Source organism: Miniopterus schreibersii (genome assembly GCF_964146895.1).
Source record: "Miniopterus schreibersii genome assembly, chromosome: 2".
Taxonomy (NCBI): domain Eukaryota; kingdom Metazoa; phylum Chordata; class Mammalia; order Chiroptera; family Miniopteridae; genus Miniopterus; species Miniopterus schreibersii.
In genome coordinates this window covers 141240842-141262262 of record NC_138102.1, presented here as the reverse complement: position 1 = coordinate 141262262, position 21421 = coordinate 141240842, and the positions used below count along the sequence as shown (strand labels likewise).

Here is a 21421-nt window from a genome sequence, read left to right as displayed (position 1 = left end):
AGTGCGGGGCCCTGGGCAGCCACTGCGTGGCTTTCACGCACATGAAGTGGTCCTGACAAGGTTATAGGCATTTGTTTACTCTCCCTCTTCCCCAACTGGAATGTAAGCCCCATGAGGGGAGGAGTCTGGGGCTTGCCTACAGTGTTATCCACAGTGTTTAGAACGTAGTAGGTGCTCGAAAGTATTTATTACACGACTGGATAGGTGTCCCATCAGGGGACAGCACAGAGCAGGAGCTCCTCAGCCAGCTGGGACAAGTTACAGGGCAGGAAGATACCTTAGAAGCCCATCATCCACATTTAGCCCATTTTGAGAAGAGACTTGTCTAAGGATGGGGTCAGAAGCCAGAGAGGGGAATAGACCTGTAATGGATGTCCTTGCTTCCCTGCCATGTCCACAGACTCTCCAGGCATTTAGAGGTGAGTGTCCACCTCCTGCCGGTCTCCACCAGATGTTGCTCACATCCCTCAAGGCCAATGTGTCAAAGATGAGTCCTTCAGCGCCTTCCTAGACCTGTCTCACCTGTGGCCCCTGTCTCACCTGTCTCAGCCTTGTTCTGACCATCTGCCTGGTACCAGAAATCTGGGAGTCCAGATTCCTTTTCCAGCCCTGGCCTAACCCATCACCAAGTCCAAGGCCGAAACCATCTGCCTCTTCTCTCCTGCTCCTGCCTCCACATTTGTGCTCACGTGGTCCCAGGCCTGCCTTTTCCCCTCCTCTGTTCTTGGTTCACCTCTCTAACTTGGCCATGGGTGCTCAAGAAGATCAAGAAATAGGGAAGTGGGCAGGGGTCCTGGGGCATGCAGAACTCCTCTTTTGGCCTGGGGCCTGGATTGGGTCCTGGTGCCCTGCCTGTTCCACATTGGTCAGCTGAGGGCGCTCCTTCCCCACAGAATCCTGCACCCTGCTCCAAGTGGGGGTGGGGAGCCTCTGGAGCCTCTCTGGGCCTGCGCCATCCCAGCCTGTCTGGCTGGTCTGGGTGTGGACTGAGAGGCCAAGTGGAAGCAGAGATGAGGGTGTGTGGTGTGTTAGACTGTAGGTGTTGGGTTTGTGCATATGGCTTGGAGGGTGTGGGATTGGGTGGGCATCGGTTCCTGCCTTATGGGTTGTGGTGGAGGTGCCCTGGGGTCCCAATTGACTTAGGTGACAGCCCTGCCTTGGCCCTTCCTCGGGGAACCCCACCTCCAACCCTACCTAGGGTAGGTTCTCAGTTCTTGGAGGGCGGGCTTTGAGGTCTAATTCCCACTTCCCCACTTGGGCAATGACCTACCCTGTTGTAGCCTCAGTGTCCTTGTCAGTAAAATGGGGACAACACCAATGCCACAAGACCATTGTGAGAACTAGAGCTATATGTGGGAAGCACCCAGCCCCTGGCTGCCACCCAGAGGCCTGAAGCCAGTTGGGGAGGAATGGAGGTGTCAGACAAGACCACCGTGAAATCTTAGCCCATCTCCTGCCTAATGCACAGGCAGCGAGAGTTGTGCCCAGGTAGTAGGTGAGCTCGGAACCTGGAGGTCGAGGTTGTGGGGGGGTGTGGGTGGGGAGATGGCAAAGACCTGCCACAAAGCTGCGGACAAAGGAGGTGGAAAGGCCATCAGAGACAGAGCACAATGGTCTGGGCTTCAGAGAAGGGCAATTCCCCCGGGATGGAGGGAGGGAACCAGCAAAGGCCTCTTGAGGAGGTGGGGGCCACAGCTGGGCTGGTGCTTGAATAACAGGTGGGAATTCCTTCCTGCCTGGAAGTGGAGGGGAGGGTACTCCAGGCTGTGGGCACAAAGCCAAAACTGGGTGCTCCAGCAAAGGCACAAAGCCAAAACTGCAGAGCCTCTCTGGAGAGCATCAGGGGTCAGTGTAGCCAGGGCAGAGGATGGGTGGAGAGCAGCAGGGATCAGGTTGCCCGGGTGGGTTGGCACGTTGTGGGGGTGGGTCCTTGATTGCTAGTGATGAGGCCTGCAGTGAATCCATAGGCAGCAGGCAACTGCAAGAAGTGTCTGGGGTGGGGGGACAGTGGTGCCTGGATAGAGCTGAGCTTCAAAAATACTCTGGGCCACTGGAGCCCGAAGGGCTGTGTCCCTCTCCTCAGCATGGGGCTGGAGTGGAGGGGCAGGGCCAGAGCCAGGGAGACCGGCTGGGGTGGGATGGAGTGGAGTGGTCCCAGGCCAGAGGGGCCTGGGCCTGGACCTGGCTGGTGCCTGGAGTGATGGAGAGGAGGAAAACTTACTTTTCCCCTTGGATTGTGTTTTAAGGAATTAGAATAGATGACTGGAAGAACTTTCTGGGGAAGCCCTGGCCCAGGGGCCTGGCCCTGCCTTACCTGTTCCTGAATCCCCTGCCTCTCCTAAGCTTCCACTGCCCCCAGATGCCCCATACACTTATCCAGGCTTCTGGGGTTTGCCCTGGACTGGCCAAGGCCTGAGGTAGGGCAAGGGAGTCTATGCCCCAGATCTATTAGTTGGTTTGTGATGTGCTGTGAGCTCTCGAAGTTTCCCTTGCCCATGATGGTTGGGGGCATGGGGCTGCAGCTCCTGACGGTCCCATTCCATGGTCTGGGCCTTCTCATAAGAAAGTGGCAGCTGGCTAAAGAAAGGACCCATTCAGGACTGTCCTGTCACTGCAGGTGCAGGGCCTTGGGTGGGATGGCAGAGGGGGTGAGAGAAGGCTATGCAGGCCTGAGGAGTTTGGGCTCTTGGGCCTGCCTGAGAAGGGTCTTGGGGAATCTTGTGACAGAAACAGCAGCATGAAGGCCTCAGGCTAGAGATGGGGGAGGGATTGTCCCATCTAGCTGCAGTGGCCACCTTGGAGCTAGGAGGACAGGTGGAGGAGGGTGCTGAGCTTGTTTACCTGGGTGGCAGGTCCTGGCTTGTTGGGAATACAGCCTGGGCCTGGGGGAAGGAGGGAGGGGGGCAACACCAGCCAGCCCTGCTCCCTTTTCTCCTGGTGGGCCTATAGACCCGGGAAGGGGGTGGGGGTGCTGAGAGGGTATGCTGGGTTCCCCTGGGGATGTTGGCATAAGTTCTAGGGGCCTGGGTTTGAATCTCTCCCTCCCTGAGGTGCAGGTATCCTAGGGTTTGGGGTAGAGGAGTGGGATCCTGACCTGGGTAGGCACAGTGGGAACCTGGACTGCTCTGAGCTGCCCCCCACCTGCTGGGAGGACAGGTAGGCTAGGGCAGGCCCAGAATCTGAATGGACGCCCATATGAGTCCTAGCACGGGATCCCCAGGAACCTTGGCTGCAGGGGCTGGTGGTGCTGGCAGAGTACCTGCTCTTCTTGTCTGGGGGCCTGTCCTGACCCCAGCCCTTGCCCTTTTACCTTTAATCCCAGTCTGGAGATGTGGGATCTGCCTCACTGTTCTGGGTCCATGCCAGCCTGAGCTCCCAGGAACAACCTGATCCAGTAGAGGTCCCTGGTTGTCAGATGGTGGATACCTGGTGGGCACAGTATGGCACTTGGGGTAGAAGTGGGTTTATGGGGAGCTTGGGGCACTTAGGGTTTGTCTGGTGGTGAGGGTAGAGGCAGGGTGTGGGGTGCCACTGGGACATAAACTAGGGATTAGGATTAGGGTAGGGCCTGGGAAGGCTGGGGTTGGAGGAATGTTTTGGGTTTCGAGCCGGAGTAGGGCTGACATTGCAATTTTGGGCAAAAGTCTGGTCTGAGTTAACATGGGCACAGTTTAGGGTTAGGTTAGGTGGGGTCATGGTTAGGTATGGTTGATTTGTTGAAGGTTTTGGGGACCTGATTGTCTGCCCTGTGGTGTCCTTGTTGGGTCTGTCTTCTCCTCTCTTGGTGGCTGCTCTCAGCCTTGGTTGGAGACTGGTCCTCTGGCCCCCGGTGGTGGTAGGATCTCCTCCACCCTCTGAGCCCAGGCTGGGACCCAGGGTGGTGGCATTCTGCAGCTGAGCCCTACTCTAGGCCTAGGTGTCAGCTGAAGCAGAGCCCTCATTTCTCACTGGACTGAGTCTGGGTTTGGGGCTCCTCCCTGCCAGTGAGTTCAGTCTAGTCCCCCCACCTTGCTACCTGCCCTCCTGCCTGGACCTCTTCTCTCAATCTGGACACTTGTCTCAGAACCTCGGCTCCTTCTTTGAGCCACTTCTGGTTGGGGGCTTAGCAGGGTGAGCTCCAGCCCCTCTCCTGACAACTTCTCTCTTGGGTTCAGGAGGGGAAGCTGGGCCTGCTTCTCACCAGAGAGGTAACTGGAGGCCTGATCATCTCATTTCATCACAATTCCCACACATTTCAGGGCCAGACTTGGAGGCCCAGGGCCAGACTTGGAGACACCACAGCATGTCCCCAACCCAGACTGACCAAAGGCCATTGCCCTCATGGAAGACCTCTCCCCTGTCCTTCATATCCCTCCCTCTTGAGTCTAGCCTCCCCAGGGAGCCGGCCTTGTGGGCCCCAGGCCTGTAACTCTGTAGGATCTGGGCTGAGTTGGAGACGGGTCCAGTGGTGTGCTGGTGGTCCTGGTGGTCCTGGTCTTGGCCTGAGGCCTCCAGGCTTCCCTGGCCTAGCTCCTGTTCTCCACCATCTGCACTCGGGTCTGCAGCTGGCTGTCAGGGTGAGGGGCTGCCTCCACTCCACCACTGTGGGAGGGGCTGGGGGTGCCTTCATGACCCCTTGGGGTCTGACTGGCCTGGGAGGCATAGGGGCACCTGGCTAGGTGTGTCTGCCTGTGACTCAAGCTGGATGCCGAGGCCCTGAGCTGGTGGCTTTGTTCTCCCACTGGCGGGGTAGGGAACATGCCGCAGCCCTGAGTCACCAGGGTGTGGCCCAGCCAGCCTGGCGGCACCCCAGACACACACACAACCACATGCACAGCCAACCAGGCACTGGGGTTAGGACATGGGGACCTAGGGGCAGAGGAGCCTGACTGGTGTAGCTACTGTTCTTGGTGCCCTTTTTGGGGTGCTATGAACCCTTCTCAAGTGTCCCTTGGTGACCAAGTACCCTGTATCCCTAGAGCTCCCTCCTGCTGGGGTCTGGAGGAGCTGCATGTGGTGTAGCACCTGCAGACACAGTCAGAGACCCTGAGGGGCACACTAGCCCTTCCCCAGCTGCCCAATAAAGGACACTTTCAGGCCACTGTGTGCTACTATCCAAATAGTCAACCCAAGGGACCCATAAAACAACTCTGAGAGGAGGAAACTATCCTTCCCATTTTACAAATGAGAAACCCCGGGGCTCAGAGAGGCTAAAAGTTGCCCAAAGTCATGCAGCTAATGAGTGAACAGCCAGCTTTAAACCTCCTTATTGGGCACTCACTATGGCCTGCCCTGTGCCAGTGTAGGAACATCAGTGACGGTGGCCTGGCCTCTGCCCTCTGCCCTCTGCTTCAGTCCAGCTCATCACCGGGGCCCACTCGACACCACCCCTCACTCAGTCAGGCAGCCCAACAAGGTCGGGGCAAACGAGCAGCCTTATTACCCCTCCCAGTCACTGGCCTGGGTACTAGACCCTTCCACACAGAAAGTGGGTTTCCACACGCCTGCCAGACCTTCCACACGGGCCGGCTGTGTGCATGTTGTGTATTAGTGTATGAATGTGTGGTTGTGTGTATGTTGTATGAATGTGTGATTGTGTGTATATGTTGTGTATAAGTGTGAGATTGTGTGCGTATGTTGTGTATATGTTGTGTGTGAGCCACACATGAGTGTGTATGTATATGTCATGCACGAGCACACATGTGTATGAATGTATGTCGCCTATGTGCATATCTGTCAGGTGTGAGTGTGCATGTATGCCATGCACGAAGGTGTGTTGTATGAGATCGTGCATGTGTGGGTGATGTATGAGTGTGTGCATGCACACCATATGTGTCATGTATGGGCACGCATGTGCATGACATGTATGTCTATGCCATGTATGAGTGTGCATGTTGTGTGCGTTGTGTGTGTGTGTCTGAGTGTGTGTATGTCTGTGTATGTTGTGTATGAGTGTGTGTGAGTGTATATGTGTATGTCATGCATGTGTGTAGAGGGGCAGGAGAGCCACATTGGCTGTAAACGGGTCAGGTGAAAGCAGAGCAGGTTAAGGGCATGTGGGCCTTCCGCCCGGACACACAGGCCAGTGAGTTTAACAGGGAGGGTAACAGATCCAGGAGTCCTGGTTCCCAGCCCAGGCTTGAGTCTTCGAAAGCCACCTGTAGGCTGTAGCCTCCAACCGACCAGGGGCTGCTTCTGACCACCCTGTCCCAGAGAGAGCTTCTCTGGTGCAGTTGGGTGGGGGAGTAGGGTGCGGCTCCAAGAGCTGGCCCCAACCCCCTCCACCTGCAACTCCACCCGGTTCTTGGTCAGAAGCTGTTTGAGGGAGAGGAGAAAGCACCTTATAAGGTAACAAATGCTGTCTGCCAGGTGGAGAGGATAGGCTCCCTCCCTGCCTCCAGGCTCCCTGCCCCACCCAGACAGAACAGTGGCTTCTGTGCTGTCCCAGCCCTGGCCTTGAGCCCGGCATTCCCACCTCACTCACCCTTGCATTTGCTGGAGCCCCTGCTGCCCACCCCAGACCCAGACCTGGGTTGGGACACCTGGCATGGGGGAGGCCTGGCCCTCCCCACCTGAGAGGCAGAAGAGGCAGCCAAGGCTTAGAGAGGCAGCTTGGTGGCTATATGATCTTGGCTAAGTGAGCACTCCTTTTGGAGCCTCAGTTTCCTCTTCTGGACAATGAGAGGGTGTTGGCCAAGGGCTGAGATTTCACCTGAGTATCCTAGGCCCCATGAAGTGTCCCAGCCACTACACAGGCCCAGGCCACAGCAGCCACACCCAGCCCCCTTGGCCCCCTTCTCCAAGCCCAGGAACTTCCCTCCCTGCCCCGCTGGGCTCTCTAAGCAAGGGCCCACCCTCTCTGTTCCAAGGGAGCTCAGGTTCCAGGACAGTTCTCCTGGTCAGTTTTCCAGTGGGGCCTCCTGGCTCAGCTTGCCTACTTCTGAGAAATGGGGTGTCCCCCCTTAGACCTGCCTCCTTGCCTGGAACACCTCCACTTCCCTTTTCCCACTGGTGCTCCCTTGAGAAGCTGGCCTTTCTCAGAAGGCCATGTTCGCCCAGCCCTTGGATACACCACACTGTGTTTTGTATTGTCCTATGCAGTCATCCTGAGTGAGCCAGATGCACCCTCTTGGAATTTCAACTTGGAGACAAAAGCACTGACTACATTTCGAAAGCGTTTTTCAAACATTATTTAATTTGACCCTTGCAACAGCCCTTCTACCAGGACTCGTTGGCAAGTGAGCTTAACAGAGAGGTTTGGCAGCATGGTAGGGCAAAGATGGGCTTGGAGACAGCCCATGCTCTGCCTGGGACCCCCTGTGGGTGTTTGTTCCAGTTGGTCCTAGAAATATAGGAGCCAGGAGTGTCCTTGCATTATCTAGTCTGGCCCCTTGCTGTGGGAACTAAGGCCCTGAGCTGGGACTAAAGTCCAGGACTCTTGACCCCCCCAGTGCTACCCCATTTTCTAGGGGCAGACTGAGTGTTTCCCTCCTCACTCCCCATCTGTCTGGGCCTGGGCCTGAGGGGTGCTGTGTTCTGCTTGGTGAGTGCACCTAGATTGCCCAGCTGGTAGAGGATTGGGTGGGGGCCAGGTACTGAGCCTGGCCTGATGGAGGAACTGGGCCCTGGGCCTCTCTCTCCCCCACCCTCAGTTCTGGTGAAGGAGCTCCTGACCTGCCTACTCCCAGCACAGTAATTGCAAGAGGTTTTTCAGGGAGCTGACAAAGCAACTTCTGCTGTGTGAAGAAAACAAGGCCAAACATATGAGAATGGCTGAGCCATCCTCTTTCATTCCCAGCCTCGCCTGCATGGAGCAGCCTGCCCCCAGTCCCCTGCCTGAGTGCAGAAAGGACTCCTCTTGAAGCCTCTGTGGTGGCACCCCTTCTTGAAAGACCCAGGGGTCAGGAAACCCCTCGGTGTCTTGCCAATTTGGAATTCAGATATTCCAGCAGGAAGTTCTGTCTGTTGCCTAGCTCTAGTCTCTCCTGTTGTGTGTTGAACCCCTCTCTTCTTGTCCTGTCCACTGGAGGATGCTGACTGTACAGTGCTCAGGGCACAGTAAGTTGGAGGTCGGGCTTACAAGTGCCGTCATGCTCTCCTCCACTTGCAGGGTTTGGGGAAACCTGAGGCTATGTTCTGAATTCCCACTGGGGATGCCCTTCTACACTCCCCTTCCCCAGCTTGCTGGCTCTGTCCTGCCCCCCACCCCTATACTTTGCGCACACTCCCCTCTCCTGGAAGTGCTGCCTGCTGCCCCAGATTCTGTCTTTCACCCTGCCTCTGAGCTGGTTTCCAGCATTTTCTGTGTCCCACACTAGCCTGTGTTTCCAGTGCCTCAGTAACAGCAGCTTTTCAAGTATGTGCTGAAAACTGTCAGCTGACTCTTCCTGACTTTCCAAGTGGGAAACTCCACGGTAGGCCCTGTAGGTGCCAGCCACAGGGACCTTTGGTTCATAGTGCTCTAAGGGGGGCTTCTGAACACCTGTGAACTTGGACTATCTGTCTCTCCTGGCCTTAGAGTAGGCTGGTGCTAGGCCTTGGAGAGGGTTAGAGGGAGGAGGAAACCACCAGGCCTGTTCACAGATCATCCCCTCCTCCGGGTCACTGACTTTTCTGGGCCTGGACCAGGATATATCAGGGAGTTCTAGAAGCCAGGAGGGCCAGGGCATGGGAGATAGAGGGTGTGATTCCTCCCAGGTCCTGGGCTCAGAGTGGGGCTGAGAGCAGGGTCACAGTCTGTGAACAACTATTAGTTAGTTCATGCATTTAGTGAGCACTTACTGTATACAAAACACTGTGACCCTGAGAACACACTGTGACACAAACAAGCCAGGGCTCACCCTGAATCCTCAGATAGGCAGGCCTGACATGGCCTTAGAAATGGCCTCAGAAATGGCCTCTTCCAACCAACTCAGAGACCTGGGCTTAAAGGGGGACATGTGCTGCTCTGGGCCACACAATAGAGCATGGTGGCTGAGACCAGAGTTCATGTTCCTTCCCCAGCACCTGCTGCCAACAGAGCTGCCTGAGCACTGGGAACAGTGGCTGAGGGAGGACAGGCGGTGTGCCCAGTGTTCTGAAGCACAATTGCTAGTGGTAGGGGCCTGGACAGGAGATCCACGGAAGCCCAGACCTGGGAATGTGGAGTTACTGACAGGCACAAGGAATGTGCATGTGTGTGAGGCAGGGGCCGAGCAGGGTTTGTTCTGGGTGGGTGTGTTAAGTGTGTGACTGTCCATAAAGCATAAAGAGCAGTGAAGTGCCGCATAAGCATTTTGCTTCCGATACTTCGAGGGGTCTTAGAGTAGGCAGGCAAGGATTGGGTGGGCATGCCTGGAGGGTTGTGGGCAGGAGGGGCAGACAGCAAGTGTGTAGCATGACAGGTGGTCCTGGAGGGTGTGTGAGCAGCTCAGAGTCAAGGAGAGGAGGAGGCTCCAGCTCTGCTCACTTCTTGGGCAAAGGGAGTGCAGATACTGGGGCCACTTCTGCAGCCTGGCTCCAAGCTGGGCAGAGGGTGCAGCTGGTACGTTTAAGGGGTGTTGAGGGCTCAGAGTTTGGCAGGTCAAAGAGGGTAGGAGGCCTCTGCAAGGCTCTGGCTGTGTCTTTCTGCAGGGCCTCCCGCCCCAGGCACGGGAAGGTGTTTGATGAGTGACTGTGGGGGTGCTGGGACCCTGGGAGGCGCCCCAGGGCTGCAGTTGCGGCTCCCTTCTCGGGGACCTGCAGCAGCCCGCGGTGGCCGGCAGGGGGCGGTGCCCGACCGGCTTTGCGGGGGCTCTTCCTCCCCCTGCCCGGGCGGGGCGCTCGGGAATGCGGTGGGGCTTAGATGTGGTGGCGCCGCCCGCGTCCCGTCTCGGCCGGGTCGGGCGGCCCCGAGCGGCCTCCCTGCTCGGGCACGCCGGCCCGCGGGCGGGCGGCCACCAGGTGTCTGCGCCGCTGGCACACAGGCTTCCGAGCCCCGCCCCGGGCCCTGGCGCCGCACCCGACCCCGCCCCCGTCTGGGCGCTTTGGGGATGGGCACGGAATTCCGGAGTTTCGGGGTCCTAAGGGACCCTCCGCGGGCAGCAGCATGTCACACACCTGTCCTGTGGGTGGGTGGCTCCTAGCCTCAGCTTCAGTGGCCTCCCACCTGTCCTGCTGAAGGCAACGGGAGCTGTGCTGGAGGCCCTGGGCCTCAGTTTCCTCAATTGCTGAAAGAGGACGGTGACCCTGTCTTGCAGCACTGTTGTGAGCATTGACCCACAGGAGAGGCTCACGGACAGTGGCCCGGACAGTGCTAAAGGACGTCCCCTATCCACCTCTGCCATCAGACGGGCAGCTCCCCCAGGGCAAGACTCCTCAGAAGGGCCTCATGGTCTCCCCCACTTCATGCATACCTGGGGGCGACCCTCAGGCTGGGAGTGGATGTGGAGGGCTGAGCAAGCAGATGGCTGAGAAGTGAAGTGCAAGCTTTGGCCTGTGCTGGTAACAGGCCTGGCCTGGCCTCTCCTACTTGCCCTCTCCGGGTGGAAGACCAGGCCCGTGGAGCCTGGAGGGGCTGGAGAGGGCTCAGCCCCTCGCCTGCTGGCCTTTCCCTTGGTGGGCAGGCCAAGACCGGAGTGGGGAGGCACATTCCCGGCTTGGAGGGAGAGACTCAGACTGGGAGGGGCAGTTTCTGGCAGCAGGGGGTGGTGAGAGGCAGGGAGATAACAAACTCCATTTCCACTTGACAGATGGGTAAACTGAGCCTCAGTTTCCCCCAGTGAGTTATTGGCAGAAGCAGAAGCAGAAGCAGAACCAGGGCCCCTGACTCCCAGTCCAGTGCTCTTTCTCCATTTCCTTATCCACATTTTTAGGGTTGGTTTAAAACTATAAAGCTATAGTGGACGTGGATCTTAGAATATGTTCTGAGTCCTCCATTTTGTACCCCAATGTCTGGGTCCCCTTTCCCAAACCCAAGCTTGTCTGTGGTCACATCAGTGACCCTCTCATTCTGGCCACGGTCCAGGCCCCAGAAGTTCCAGAAGGGACCTGTCTGGGCGATGTTAATCCTGTCAACCCTAAGGCTGGGCTGTGGGAAGTCTTGTAGCCTGCTCATCCTCTCAGCAGAAATCCAGCTGATTTTGGTGTGTCTGTCCCCTCTGTCCCTTTCTACCTCACCAGGAAGGCAGTCCCAGGACACAGAGCAGAGGTGAGAGTGAGAGATTTGCTAGAGCCCTGCCTGTCTCCAAAGAGGGTGGGGGCTCCTGGCCTAAAGCCCACCTCCACTGTGTGGCTCAGAGCCTTGCCCTTCCTCTGAGCCTCAGTTTTTCCACCTGTAAAATGAGGCAGTAGGCTCCATTCATGTGCTGGGATGTCACCCCTGGGACCCCTGTGCTACCCTCTTAAGTTCCATACTTGAAGCATGAGGTAGCCCTGACCTATTTCGGAGGGACCTGGAAGGGGAAGGGTCCTAGTGGTTGCATCTGCTGCCTTTGGGGCAGTTTAGTTTCCAGGAGATAAAGGAAAGAGCTCTCATTGTCTGCTGTGTATGGCATGGGTTCCTGCTGGGTGCTCCCTGCCCACCTGGGGGTGAAGACAGGCAAGCAAAGAGTCCCAGATCATCCATTTGGGGCCTGGTAGACTGGGGGCTGAAAGGCACACTTTAAAGAGGTGGCTGCCCCCGACCCCTGGGAAGGTCGTCAGAGTCAGCTTATCAGGCCAGGTTGTACTCTGCAGGGGACCAGGCAGGGAGCTCCTCTCCCTCTAGGCTCAAGCACTGGGTAGCCATGGAGGGGGGTGGCTTGGTGGGGCAGGGTTTTGTGAGGGAATTTAGAGTCCTAGGGAGAGGAGGCCACGGGGATGTTGGCTGGTTTCCTTTTTCCAGGAGCCCATGGGGAGTGTGTGTGTGGGACAGGGCCCCCCACCTGTCACCCCGCCAGAGCATAGTCCTGGCAGCCTTGGGCTTGTGGGGAGATGGAGCTGGGGAGGAAGCTGTCAGGAACACTGGAGCGCCCCCAGGAGGACCCCTGGGTTCCCCTAGTCTCATGGGGGCCCCTAAAGCACCCCCAACTCACTGCAGACAGGGCAAGCCTATGGTGGCTTGGGGGGTGAGTCCCTAAGTCCACCATTTTGTACCCCAATGTCTGGGGCGAAGAGGAAGAGGGAAGGCAGCAGGAATGCAGGCATCCTGGCCAGGCCCTGTCCCAACAGGCTGGGTGGGAGGGCTGGGCTCCCATGTGGGCCCACGTGCTCGTCAGCTCAGCCGGTAGCTAAGCAGCCTGCGCAAACAGCAGAAACACACCGAGCAGCCCGTGTGCGTGCACATGCGTGTGCCTGTGCTGGGGCCTCGAGGCGCAGGGGACTCACTGCTTCAAACCACGGATAGGAGCCTTGCTTGTTACTTTAGTGACAGTCACACGCAGGCCTGAGGGTGGGGGTTCTGCCTGCTGACACTTGCTGAGCACTTACTATGTACAGGCCGGATCCACTCATTGGCTCCTTTCATCCTGACAACCCGACAGGCACCCTGATTACCCACTTTTATAGACAGGGAAACTGAGGCTCTGAAAAGTTGCACATACCCAAGGTCATAGAGCAAGTGAGTGGTAAAGCCAAGCTAGGGTTCCAGCTGAGGTCTCTCTGACTCGAGTGTGGCTTTACCCCTGGGCGTGTGTGGATGTGTGTGGGCTTGAGCACCAACTGATGGGTGTGTGTAGATGTGGGCTTTCAAGGTGGACTGCATTGGTTTGCATCTGTCTAGGGATATCTGCTTGTAGGTGTGGATACCTGTGCTCCAATGGAGGTGTGTACCAGTGCTCGTATGTCAGCATGTGGCACACATTGTGTACACACGTGCATATTTGTGCATACGTGCTCGCATGTACACACCTGCAAGCACACCAGCATTCGTGAGTACACACATGCACATGCTGGGTTGTGTGTGCATGAATGTCTGCACATAGCTGTGCACCTGTGGGTGTCCTCTCCAAAGGCTGACCTGGCTCTCCAACTCCACAACTTCTGTCCCTTCTCAGGCTCCTGATTCAGAACACAAATCAGCGCCACGGCAGGATGTGTGATGGTCTTATAGGTGGCACTGGAACTTGTGAGATTTTGAAGGAAGTGCATTTTGAAGAGGGATAGGATTGGCAGGGGTGGAGGTTGAACAAGAGAAAGGCAGATTGGACGAGAAGGATTAAGGCTGGGGACAGGGACTGGCCTGGGTTTTCTTCAGCCCCCAAGCAGGGGCAGAGGACTCACTGTGGACTGGCCCAGAGAGCCCTGCTCCTGCCCCGTCTCCTCTGCCCACCTCTCTCAAGGCTCAGCCTCCCACTACCAAGGGAATTTCTCTAGGGAGCCTACAAGAGAGTCCCAGAGTCTGGAGGACACAGCTGTGCCCTGCCCCCTGTCCCCACATCTATGTGTGCCAGGCAATCCCCCCTCAACCCCTGAAGGAACAGAGGGGTGAGAGCGGCTCAAGGTGGAAATCCTCTGTGGTTCATGGGTTTGGGGGAGAAGGGCTGACGCCAAATTCTAGCCTCAGGAAGTGCCCATTGCACCACCCCTTTGCACTGTGCTCTGCTGCTCTTGCTGGGCATGGAGGTGCAGGCAGAGAAGCGGTCAGCAGGGGGCGCTCGGGGCCCACAGATTGCAAGCAGGCAAGCTGGGAATCCTGGTGGGCCTGAAACTCTGGTACAGACAGACCCACCTGCAGGTGAGGGTGGGAGTGGGGGCACAGACTTTGCACCAAGGTCAGACACCCAAAGGGACACATACATACCCAGTCCTCTAGAGGGACAGATTTACAACCCCCCACTAATAGACTCACAGACCCTCAGAGGGACAGGGACAAAAGGACAGCCCTCTCCTCCTCTGGAGCATTCTGGGCTGTTGTTTAAGGGCTCTGGGTGAGCAGGATGGAGGTGGGAGGGACAGCACTGGCCTCACAGACTTTGTGACTGTGAGAATGGGGCAAGGGCTCTGGAGGCAGACTGGCTTGAGGTCTAATTCCAGCTCAGCCTTGGGGTGACCCTAGGCATGTCACTCAACCTCTCCTGAAATGGGGGTGATGTCTGCTAGGGGCCTAGCAGAGGCATCGGCACACAAAGTGGCCATGGAGGTGATTACAAGCTCCCAGAGCCTCCCACATTGCAGTTTTTTTAACAAATAGTATTTAACGAGCACTTGCTAAGAGCCAGCCCTTCCTGAGGCGCGGGGGGGATATAGTCACATGGGGTGGCATCTGTCTTAAAGAGCTAGCATTCTAATGAGGGAAGAGGTGTCCCAGGGCTTGTTGAAATGGAAACTACGCCCCACCTTTGATTCTTTGAGATGGAAATTATGGGGTAAAAGAAAGACTGACAGAAGGCCCTTTCTCTCTTTTATTTCTTGTCAAAGGCGGGGCTGAGAAAATTCCAGATCTTATGTTCTGCTCTGGCCCTCTGCCTCTCACCACAGTCAGATCCCATAACTCTCTACCCCAAACCCTCCTTCTTAGTCAAAGCTGGAGTCCAACAATGACCCACGGTGACGGCACAGTCTGGGCCCCACCTCCGCCCAGTCTCCTCCTCCCACTCTCCCCTCTTCCCTCCACTGCAGGCACACTGGCCTCCCGGCAGGGCCTTTGCCTTCGCTATTCCCTCTGCTGGAATGCTCGTCCCCAGGCGCCCACATGGCCTGCTTCTTCACCTCCTCCTGGGTCTTGATGAAACGTCCCCTTCTCAGTGAGGCTTTCCCTGACCTCCCCCAACACCCCCTGTGCACGAGTCCCCTGTATTTTTCTCCATAGCTTTCGTTATCGCCATCTGACTGACTCTATCTTGTACAATGAATTTCTTTCTTGTCTGAGTCCCCAAAAGACGAAACTCCATGTAATCAGGGATTTGGGCAGATTTGCTCACGCTGTATCCCTAGAGCCTGAAACACGCCTGGCACACTGTAGGCATTCATAAATATTTGCTGAGTGAATGCTGAGGGCTGGCTCTGAGGCCACACTTATTTTGGTGATGGGGGCTGGTGGCAGGGAGGTGCCTGACTTAGAGGCTGCAGCTGAGCCACAACTGGGATAATCCTGGCAGGGTGGGAGGACCTGGGGGGGGGGTGAGGAGGGGGAGGAGGCAGGAGGATTCTGGTTCTTTCTGGCTCTCTTCTGACAGAAGTTGAGTGGCCATGGTAACACCCACCAAACTCTCATGCCTTAGTTAGGACGAGGAGAGGCAGGCTTCTCCCCTTGAAAAAAATTAAAAACGTAAAAAAAAAAATCTAGCAATCAAAGAAGGGGGACATGTTCTTCCTCTCTCCCTCCCTCCCCTTCCTTCCCCTTCTTTTTTCCTCCCTCCCTCCCTCCCTCCCTCCCTCCCTCCCTCCCTCCCTCCCTCCCTCCCTCCCTCCCTCCCTCCCTCCCTCCCTCCCTCCCTCCCTCCCTCTTTCCTTTCTTCTTTCTTTCTTTCTTTCTTTCTTTCTTTCTTTCTTTCTTTCTTTCTTTCTTTCTTTCTTTCTTTCTTTCTTTCTTTCTTTCTTTCTTTCCTTTCTTTCTCTCTGTCTCTCTCTCTCTCTCTTTCTTTTTCTTTCTTAATTTTTCCCATTTCCTACACACTCCCATCTCTGACAACCACCAGAGTGTTCTCTGCTTCTGACTTTGTTTTTTGAATTTCCACATTTCAATAAGATCATAAGGTATTTGTCTTTCTCTGTCTGACTTATTTCACTTAACATAATGCCCTCAAGGTTCATCCATGTTGTTGCAAATAGCAGGACTTCCTTCTTATGGCTGAGTAGTACTCCACTCTGTGTGTGTGTGTGTGTGTGTGTGTGTGTGTATACCACAACTTTTTATCCATGTATCCATAGTAGATACATGGTTATTTCCATGTCCTGCTTATTGTAAACAATGCTGCAATTTACATGGGAGCGTAGTTATCTCTTTGAGTTAGTGATTTTGTTTCCTTGAGATAACTACCCAGAAGCGGAACTGCTGGATCATATGGTAGTTCTATTTTTAATTTTTTTGAGGAAACTCCATACTGTTTTCCATAGTGGCTTCACCAATTTACATTCCCACCAACAATGCACAAAGGTTGCCTTTTCTCCACACCCTCACCAACACTTATCTCTTGTCTTTTTTACGGCAGCCATTCTAACAGGTGTGAGGTGATATCACACTATAGTTTTGATTTTCATTTCCCTAATAATTAGTGATGTTGAGCACCTTTTCATGTACCTTTGGCCATCTATGTATCTTCTTTGGAAAAATGTCTATTTGGTTCCTCTGCCCACTTCGTAAATTAGATTTTGTTTGTGTGCTATTGAATTGTATGAATTCTTTATATAATTTGGATGTTAACCCTTTTTCAGATATACGATTTGTAAACATTTTCTTCCATTAGGTAGGTTTCTTTCATTTTGTTATGGTTTCCTTTGCTGCAGCAAGTGCTTTTAAATCTGATATAGTCCCACTTGTTTATTTTTGGGGGATGTTTGTTGATTCTGAACAGGGTCTCAGCAGGGGATTTGCAGGTATTACACATACTCCTGGGGGTGGGGGCACACGTGGAAGCTCGGGTGGTGGCCACCTCCTCAGAATAATCTCCCAGTCTTTAAGCCCCAAATTTTCCCAAACCCTCTGCTCCCATGTCCCAGAACCAGCCCTCTGGGGTCCTCACCTGAGCTCCTGGGTTTGGGCAAGGCCCCACTCTCAGCTCTAGGGGTGGTTTCCCTTTGTGTTTACTAGTTTCTAGAATACCTCAGCATTCCCCATTTGTTCTTTTTTAAATTATTATTAAATAATCTTTATTGTTGAAAGTATAACAGATTTTCCCTTTCCCTCCCCATTGCCCCCCTCCCCCATGCCTTCACGGCACTATTGTCTGTGTCCTGGTCTGTGTCCCTTCGATAACTCAGCTGGTAGAGGGGAGGACTATAGCTGACCCCCCGCTGTTCTTTGTGCTTTCAATACCCACACTACCAGTTCCTTGCACTGAACCCCCTCCGTTTGAAATACCTAGCCCGGTTTCTCTTTTCCTGACCGGATCCCAGCTGATACACAAGCAGGCTGCGGCAAGTGCTGTGAAGAACACAGATAGGTAGTAATAAAACAGGACATAAAAGGTAGTGTGGACATAGTAGGGGGCCACTTTAGATAGGCAGGTCTCTCTGAGGAGGTGACATTTAAACTGACAAATGAGGAGCCAAAGCTGGGGGCCAGGTGAGCATTCCAGGTGGGGTCATGTTCTCTGAGGCCTGTGGGCTGTGGCAACCCCCTCAGTGGAAGGTGCTAAGCTTGCCCCTGTGGGAAGGGGGGCTGGGAGGAGGCTCAACCTGGGGCCCCAGCTCTGGGGCCTCAGCCCTGGGAGCCTCTGAGCTCTTAGTCCTGACATGGGAGCTGAGTCTGGGGACCTGAGTTCTGGGTTTAGTGCTTGGAAGCTCCCTGGCTCAGGCTCCTAAGAAGTGCTGGTCTCACCCCGGCGGCAGAGGGCAGTGGTGGCCTCCGCGCAGCCGCCTGGCAGGCACTGACCTCCCCCTAAAGGAATGTGGGCAGGCGGTGCCCTGGGAGCGGGAGGGCCGGGCCACTCCCCTACCCTCTCTAATCCTCTGTCGCCTCCCAAAGAGTCTGAGCCCTGGGCTCCCCTGGACGGGCGGGTGGGGCCAGGCCCAGGTGAGCCTGGGCGGATGTGTGGTCCTTCCTGTAACCACTCCGCTGGGAGAAGGGGAACGGCTCTCACAATTACCATGTTTGCCATTGTTATTTTTAAGCACGTAGCCTGTGCCAGGCACTGTACTAAGTTCTTTTACTGTGAGTCATCTCTAAAGCTTCACAGCAGATCTGTGAGGCAGGTACTTTATCTCCTGGAGGCTGCCCAAGACCACCCAGCTAGAAGCAGGCAGGCCTCTGCCCAGGGAACAGAGGTGAGCAGGGGGGGACAGCAGGGGTCTGCAGAGCACTCATCAAACCCCTTTATTTCACAGATGAAGAAACAGCTGCCGAGAGGGGCCCCATAGAGAGCACGTGGCTGCTGACCACAACAGAAGGGGCTTGGGTTCAACAGGGGACTGTGAGCGGGATCCTGGCCAGAAGCAAGAAGCCCCTAACCCCTTGGGGGCAAGGACCCCGTTGTGCCCTTTATTCCCTCCCCCCCCCCCGCTGTGCCTAGCACAGGGTGCAGCACAGAGCAGGTGCCCCCAAAGCCCTTCGCGATGGGTGGAGCGGCAATCACCCGCCATTCGTGCCTTCATTCATCGGTCCAGCATTTAGTAAGCGCCGCCTGCCAGACGCCGGCGCACAGCTGAATGAGACGGTCCCTGCACATGGGAGGTTTATCTCCTGTTTGGGGCTTAGGGTTATCTCACATTCTGACCCCTGCTCCCATAGTTTTCCTCCTTCTCAACTCAGCCTTCCTCAGCTTGGTCTGGTAACTTGGAGCCTGCTCCCTGCCCAGGCTGGAGGCTGAGCAAACTGGCTCCCTGCTCCTCCCCCAGGCCACTTCCACTGGCTTCTTCTTTGCCAGACCTAACACCCCCTCTTTCCAAGCTACCTCCCTCGCCTCTTCCAGGAAACCCTTTTGACTAGGCTCCCAGCTGATCTGCAGGCCCCAGTGCTGAGGTCTTGAGCTCTGCCCAGGTAGTTCTGGTTTTATTTGTCTCTCTATTTCTACGTCTTCTCTTAGCTCCCCCCAACCCCTTCACTCCCTTAGCCTCTAGCAGGGGTGGGGAACCTTTTTTTCTGCCAAGGGCCATTTGGATATTTATAACGTTATTTTTGGCCCATACAGAATTATCGACTTAAAAATTAGCCTGCTATATTTGGTCAAACATTTAATTAACTCACCCCTAATGTGATAGCTGGAACTGCTCTTTGGTGAGGACTTGGCAGGGCCAGACCGCATGATTTCTCTGGCCCTATACTGCCTGCGGGCTGGACGTTCCCCACCCCTGCTCTAGAGCTTCCCAAACTCAGGGACCATTCCCTTCTAGCTGTTTTCCTCAGGCCTAAATAGACCAGGAGAAAGGATGGGAGGGGAGGTCGTGCAACCAACCCCAGCACACAGGCCTGCCTTTGGCTCTGGCCCCGGGCCCCCTTAGAAGAAGGTTTCTCTGGAGCCACCAGGGCACTGAATTGCCAGTCCCGCCCAAGACCTCTGAGCCCTGATTTTCCTTGCTGAGCTGGGGAGCACAGGCTGGGCACCAATTTTTGGGTACCTGCTCAACTCCACCACCCGTTATGTTTGAAGGTGGGGCCTTTAGTCTCTGCTTCATCTACTCCTGGGTTTAGTCATTTTTACTGCCTCTGTGGCAGGCAGTCTGCAGGTAAAAAAATGGTTCCATGGAACCAAAATGCTTCCTCTTACTTGCTGGGTGACCAAAGTTACAGTGCTTGGCGTCTCTGGGCCTCAGCTAATGGTACCCGTTCTGCCCCTCTCACAGGTGGTTAGCAGGACCAGAGATTAAGGAGAAGAAAAACCCAAACCCTGGTAGGGGCCTATTTTTGTTGTGCTCAGAGCAGGGGTGGCACCTTGGCCAGGTATTCACTGAATCACTCCAGGGGGCAGGAGTGAGGAGGAGGAAGGAGGCAGCTTGCACAAGGAGCCGGAATCAGACTCAGCCTTTCAGAGAGCCATTCAGGATCTGCCAGCAGGGAGGCGCAGGCGAGTTTCCTTGTTTAGGTAGGAAAATTGTGGTTTCCCTTCCCTTCCCTTCCCTTCCCTTCCCTTCCCTTCCCTTCCCTTCCCTTCCCTTCCCTTCCCTTCCCTTCCCTTCCCTTCCCTTCCCTTCCCTTCCCTTCCCTTCCCTTCCCTTCCCTTCCCTTCCCTTCCCTTCCCTTCCCTTCCCTTCCCTTCCCTTCCCTTCCCTCCCTCCTCTTTCCTTCCCTCCCTCCCTCCCTCCTTCCTTCTTCCCCTTTCCCTCCTCCCTCCCTCCCTCCCTCCCTCCCTCCCTCCCTCCCTCCCTCCCTCCCTCCCTCCCTCCCTTCCTCCCTCCCTCCCTTTCATTCCACATGCCCTAACTGTGTTCCTTTAATGTGTCAGGCACTGCATTAATACTGGGGGTACAAAGGTGAAGGAGATGGGCCCTCACTTTCATGGGACATTTAGCTAGGAGACTTCGGTTGGGGAGATACATCATTCATTCATTCATTCTTTCATTCATTTTACATTTATTTTTGAAAATATGTTTTTACTGATTTTTAGAGAGAGAGAGAGAGAGAGAGAGAGAGAGAGAAACATCAATTTTTTTGCCCCCTGCACACCCTCTACTGGGAATTGACCAGTGACCTTTTAGTGCATGGGAGGACACTCAACCAACTGAGCCACACCAGCTGGGGCATTCATTTTATATTTATTGAAAACCTACTATGGGCCAGGCACTGTGTAAGGCCCTGGGGACATAATGGGATACAATTCCTGCCCCCAAGGAGTTTAGAGTCTTTTGGGGATCGAAGGCACAAGAATAGACAACCAAGGCATGGCTAAAGCAGAGAATCAGGGAGTCCAAGATACAGAGATAAATGTTGGACAAATTTAATGTCTCCCTAAGCATCCAGAGCAGGGCTGGGCACAGACTAAGTATGTGCTCAGTAAATGTTCGTGACATGAATGACCCATGTTTGGAGAAATTTCTAAATAACTTATGAGTCAAAGAATAAAATAATTTTAATTAAAAGCTAATAAAAATGCTACATATGAAAACAATAGGAAGCAGTCAAAAGCGTTCTTAGAAGGAAATTTATGTTCATCAGATAATCTTATACTGAAAAAGAAGAAAGATGGAAAATCAAAGCATTCAACTTAAGAAGTTTAACAATGATAAAAATAACAAATTCAAAGAAAATAGGAGGAGGGAAATAACAAATGTGTGATATATATATATATATATATATATATATATATATATACACACACATATCCTCACCTGAGGATATGTTTATTGATTTTAGAGAGGGAAGAGGGGGGAGAGAGAGAGAGACATTGATTGGTTGACTCCTGTACTCATCCCCACGGGGAAAAATCTGCAACCAAGGTATGTGCCCTGATGGGGAATTGGACCTGCGACATTTGGTGCACGGGACAATGCTCCAACCAACTGAGACACCCTGCCAGAGCAATGTGTTATATATTTTTGACACTGAAATTCCTATTCAAATTCAGAAATTTAAATTAGTATTTATAAATTCATAATTCAGAAATAAGAATAGAAAATAGAATAGAAAACAAAGATAAAATAGAGAACTGATCTTGGTTCTAGGCCGCTCCTGGATGGGAATGTGGTTTATCCATCTCTCTCTCCTGAGTCTTGAGAGAACCAGCCTAAGGCTCATATGCCTGTATTTGGTCATTAGTGAGTTGTCTTTAACCAATAGTATCTACTGTAATAACAATAGCAACATCACTAATAATCCTTCACATTTGTCGAGCTGTTTAGAGTGCTGGAAGCAAGAGGTGTGTCATTCCTTATAGGAACGAACATAACTACAGTCAGATCCTCAAATGCCTTA

General features: G+C 54.4%; 1 protein-coding gene across 1 annotated transcript in view; it reads left to right on the top strand.

Moving 5' to 3' along the window:
• SMIM41 (small integral membrane protein 41) overlaps positions 1 to 21421 on the top strand; it is a 45741-nt gene that overhangs the window by 17736 nt on the left and 6584 nt on the right. The gene's annotated exons all lie outside the window — the stretch shown is intronic.